Genomic DNA, 5,741 nt, shown 5'->3' on the forward strand with positions numbered 1-5,741 from the left:
CCGCCCTCGACGGCCGACTGAGGTGTGAGCTCGCCGGAGCAGGTGCGCTCCTCTCTCTGCGCGTGCGCGGCCACCCGCCCAGACATATGGCACATGCTGAGCCGCTGACTTTTCTCGAGGCATCACCCCCGAACCCCAATGGCCCTTCCGCCTTTCGATGAGGATCAGAGGGCGCCTAAAGGCCCTACCGGCTCGGGCTGGGCGGCCCGAGCCTATTCCCATTAGCAGCATCAGCCTTCTAAGCATGCCCAGGGCTCTCCTGTTCTTACAAAACAGAAACAAACAAAAAACCCAATCACCCTTCAAATAACCTTCTTTATGAGCCCACAGATTTGAAAAATGAGGGATTCCATCCATTCATTTTAGAGATGAAGAAACCGAACATGAGGGTCACACACAGTGGGACTAATAAAAGGCCGGGATGCAAACCCAGGTCTTCCTGGCCTCTTTCATCGCTCACTTAGTCATTCCACTTTGTCTTCCTCCCTCCACACCCAGAACCCAGGGAGAAAAAAAAAATCCAACAAAGCAAAACTCATCTATTTGTTGTCTCTCTTTTCCTCCATTACTTACTTCTTGATTACTTGAAATCTAGCTGCCAAATCTACCATTGGACCTAACCTGGGAGGACAAACAATCTTCATTTCTAAGCCTTTTCTATATCCCCAGTCTTCTTGAGTTGTCTGCAGTTTTTAGCCCTGAAGTAACCCTGCTCTCCTGTTCCTTCTTAGTCTTGCTTTTCTGGGTTATTAGCCATCTTTTTTGCTGTGTTCCCCCAACCCCAAGGCTCTGGCCTGAGCCTTCCCTTCTGTCCCTAGGACCTCTCTTAGTGATCTCATAGTTCCCATACAGTCAACTATCATCTCTATGTGGATGACTCTCAAGTCTATATATCCCCTCATCTTTCTTCTTTTAAAATCCTTTTTGTCTTAGTAACAACTTTTAAGATAGAATGGTCAGGGCTGAGCAAATGGAGTTGAGTGACTTGCTCAGATGGAAGGGATCATACCTGAATGATCATACCTCAGCAGAGAGTCCATTTGAAATTGTCTTTGATCATTGTTGATCAGAGTAACCAAGTCATTAACAATTGATCAGGGTACAGTATTGCTGTTATTGTGTATGACGTATTCCTGATTTGGCTCACTTCACTTTTCACAAATTCATAAAAGTCTTCCCAGGTTTTTCTGAAACCTTAAAAAAGAACTTCTAACAATTAAAGTAAATAAAGATAAATAATATTTTCCATTTATAACTCCAGTACCTATTAATGGTGCCTGGCATAAGTAGGCATTTAATAATGCTTGTTGAATTAAATGACATTTCTAATGTGTAAACTCCATGTCATAGACTTTGAATCTCTTTCCCTTAATAACAGAATGCTTGGTACAAAATTTAACATTTGTTGGACTGGGGAGCAGCTAAGTGATTCAGTGAATTAAAGCCAGGCCTCCAGGTCCTGGGTTTAAATCTGGACTTGGATTTAAACACTTCCTAGCTGTGTGACCCTGGGCAAGTCACTTAACCCCCATTGCCTAGCCCTTACCACTCTTCTGCCTTAGAACATACAGTATTGATTCTAAGACAGAAGGTAAGGGTTCAATTTTTTTTTTTCAAAGGGCCCAGGGCAATGAATGTTCTCCAGTTCTAGAGAATTAATGAACTCTAAATGCAGATGAAAGCAGACTTTTAAATTTTTTTGTCATTTTATTTTGTGGAATTTTTTTGCAACATGGATAATATGGAAATGTTTTGCTTGACTTCATATGTATGATCAACATCAATTTGCTTGCTTTCTCAAAGAGAGGGGAGGCAAGGGAGAGAATTTGGAAATCAATTTTTTAATGATGTTACAATCTAATGGAGAAAATGATACCTGTATACAAACAAGTTTGTTATGTGATGTAGTCTTCATTTTTATTAAGCACCTACTGTGGGTTTTTAAATTAATAATCAATAACTACATATTATATTTTAAAAGTTTTATTAATAATAACTAGGGCAAAAGAATTGCCTGAATTCAGCCAGGTCACAGGAAGGAAGGAAGGAAGGAAGGAAGGAAGGAAGGAAGGAAGGAAGGAAGGAAGAAAGAAAGAAAGAAAGAAAGAAAGAAAGAAAGAAAGAAAGAAAGAAAGAAAGAAAGAAAGAAAGAAAGAAAGAAAGAAAGAAAGAAAGAAAGAAAGAAAGAAAGAAAGAAAGAAAGAAAGAAAGAAAGAAAGAAAGAAAGAAAGAAAGAAAGAAAGAGGAGGGAATTACAGCCACTTAAATACAATCATGCAAAATGCGGGGACACAGGAAAAGGAAATTTTGGGAAATACTAAGGGACTACAGGGGGATGAAGTCCAAAGGCTCAAAATCTTCATTTATACATTTTCCCCTACTCTGATCCTATTAGGAAACCAGTTTCCCCAAAAGGACGATGGAAACATAAATAATAATAATAATAATAATAATAAAGATTGCAATAATTTGTTGATAAAAGGAAAAGAGAACAAAACCAATGATTACTAGGTTGACAAAAAGCCAATTTGTGGGCAGTCCCCTTTGGCATAAGAGCATACATTCAAAACAAAGGCATTTCAACCCCACATAGTTCAATTCACATCCCAAAGTTCACTCTGGATCTTCTGGTCCAACATATAGTCTCTGCAGGCATCTATCTTCATGGTGCATTCTGGATTCTGAGAGGTAGCAAGTTTCTTATCCTAAAATTGCTCAGATTTAAATCAAAGTTCACAACATTAACTTGAACCCCCTGAGGTGAATAATAACAAACACAGGGATCACTCAGGAATGCATGGCTGAGTTATGAGGTATATGAATCAATTTGCAAAAGGAAATCAAAAACATGAAATCCAAATAAAAGAGAAAAATAACTTGTGGATATAATACAAAATATAAAAGACTTATGTCTAAAAAATCTAAGTAAAGGAAAAACAAACCTATAACAGGTTATTGAATCAGGGCGCAATTAAAATGATTATGCACTACCCAATCCAGTTTTGTTGAAATCTATACATCATCATCTATGTGACAATTAAAAAAAGGCAACATGTAATCTTCAATGAATCCAGTGAAAATGGTTTGGGCAAGATGTTCATGGGCTTACAATGATAATTTTGTTCTTCAGCAAAGGTTAAGGTACAAATTAAAGATCAATATAGGCAAAACATAGCTTTAAATGATTCAGTATAACAGAAAGATATTGATTAAATTAAAACAGATAAACTTAAAATTTTTTAAATCTTAAAGCAATTAGTAAATACAATAATACAAACAAATGAGAAGGTGCAGGCAGTGCAGTCAAAATCCTCTTTTACCAATCCCAATAGATTTGTTCTATATTATAGGAGAAGAATAAACTCAAAATAGCAATAAGCTTCCAGATCTCTTTTAAAGTTTCCTTCCCTTCCCCCCATATTTATTATCCATTTAGATTTTGTTTGTCAGAGATCTGAATTTCCTCATAGAAGCACAGGGTAGAATCTCCACTCTGCATGTTGAGAGCATTTAAGACTTTTAGAACTTTGTAAAACTATTTCAGGTTGGTTTGTAGCATAAGCAGCCTAGCTTGTGGCATATTCTTGAGGAGAGGGAAATAAAGTAGGAAATCTCCAATGAAAATAAAAACTCCTAGTAAAAGAATTAATCAGATCCAAACTACACTTTTTAGCTCTACCACCTCAAACTGTTGTTTCAGAGTTTCAAGTAAGCTTTGCAATAGCATCTTTCTTGAAAGATGCTGAATATAGGGTTTGTTTACAGAGTAAACAGAAAGCAGTAAGACTTTGAGGGAAAATAAAAGCATATTTGTATATGAGAGAAAAAATACTCCTTGGTGTTTTGGGTCAAAAGAAAGAAGGGAAAAAACAGGCTTATTCCCCCAAACTGACTTTAAATCTCCTGATTTAGAACTAACTGCCCTCCCTGTGAAAAACTTTTAGTAATAGCCTTCTAAACTAGGAGTCCAGGATCAGCTTTAAAAAAATCTGCTTGAAAATTAGAAGGTGTGGGGTTCTTTTCTCCACACTGAAAAATGTCAATGTCAAACTGGAGGAACTGCAAAGAGGCTAGTGTAGTTGAACAGAGATTGAGTGGAGAGGACTAAAGTGTAAGCAAAATGGAAAGATAAGAAGGGGTCAAGTTATGAAGAGCTTTAAATGCCAAACCGAGTAACTCCTATTTATTTGATACTAGGAAGTCTTTAGAGTTCATTGAAGGTTTTGGGATGGTGACCTGGTCAAACCTATCCTTATTTGGTTTTTAAATTAACTCTTACATTCTCTCTTAGAACAGATACTAAGTAGCTAAGACAGAATAATAAGGGCTAGGCAATGTGGGGTTAACCTTGCCCAGGATCACACAGCTAGGAAATGTCTGAGGCCATATTTGAATCTAGGTCCTCCCATCTCCAGACTAGGTTCTATCCTCTGAGCCACTAAACTGCCTCATCAGGAACTAACTTTTTCCTTTTTTGTATCCCCAACACTTAGCAGAGGACTCGACACCTGGTAGGCACTTCATAAGTGTTTATTGATTTATCAACTTGGGAATGTGAGAAGTCAATAGAGAAAAAACAATTTATAGGAAGAGGTTGGAAAGATTCAGAAGAGAAGGGGGAATGGTTGAGGATGCAATCTTTTGGATAAGACAAGAGGGTATAGGATCAAATGTGTTCTTAGAGATGTTGGCCAAGAGAACCAACTCTATTTTGGAATCTAGAGGGAAGGAGGAAGAATAGGAGATGATATCAGTGGGATTCAAGATGAAGAAAATGGGAGACAGGGGAGCTCATATTGAATGATCTAATGTTTTGGGTTTTTTTCAGTAAAATAGGAGACAAGGTCATCAGATGAGAGGATAAGGGAGGAGGTCTAAGGGGCTTCAGGAGGGAGAAGAAGGTTTGGAAAAGTTTCTGTAGGGAGTGATACCAGAATAATATAGAGCAAAAAGAGAAAACAATGCAGAGCAGAGCCCAGAGAGCCTGACATGGATAGCGAACCAGCAAATTAGACTAAAAAAGAATGATTAGATGAAAGAACCAGGAGAGAGTAGTTCTCCAAAAACCAAGAAAGAAGAAATGAGGATAAAAGTAATAATACCTGAGGTTTCCACCTCACAGGGATGTTATGATGGAAAATTCCACAAAAATCCTAAAGTATGTGTAAAATCCCAGCTATTGTTATTGTTATAGGATAGTATACTATAGCCTGGAAGGGTTGTAGTCTGTGTCTTGTCTGTCAACACCAGTAAAATAATAGATCTTTTGAAGATTAAGTGAGTTCCTTGGGGTTTGAAATAGTACATTTAAGCAGAGATCTGACTTGCTGAGTTGTCAGGGGAAAGTTTGAACTAAACTGTGTCTGTGAACTGAACTGTTGAATGCCTTTGTAACATCTCTATCTCTGTGTTATTCCAGAAGGAGACAACAGAAGAAACTTTAAGACCTTGGAACCTTGAATATGCAAGATAGACATGTTTCACTCAGGAACTGGTCTCCCACTGAGCCTTGTTATCTAGAACAAAGTGAGAACCAGTCCAAGATTGCTTTAATTTAATCATTTATGGATATTCACTTCCCTGCACAACAGAGTCCTCCACTCCAATGTCTCCACATGGGAGGGAAATGTCCCTGAGTTTTCAAAGGCTAAGACTGAGCAGCAGAAGTTTTGGCAGATCCATTCAGCTCAATTCCATTTTATTCAATGAACCTTAAATGCTTCCTACATGCAAGGTACTAT

This window comes from Monodelphis domestica, chromosome 4 (assembly GCF_027887165.1).
Source record: "Monodelphis domestica isolate mMonDom1 chromosome 4, mMonDom1.pri, whole genome shotgun sequence".
NCBI lineage: Eukaryota > Metazoa > Chordata > Mammalia > Didelphimorphia > Didelphidae > Monodelphis > Monodelphis domestica.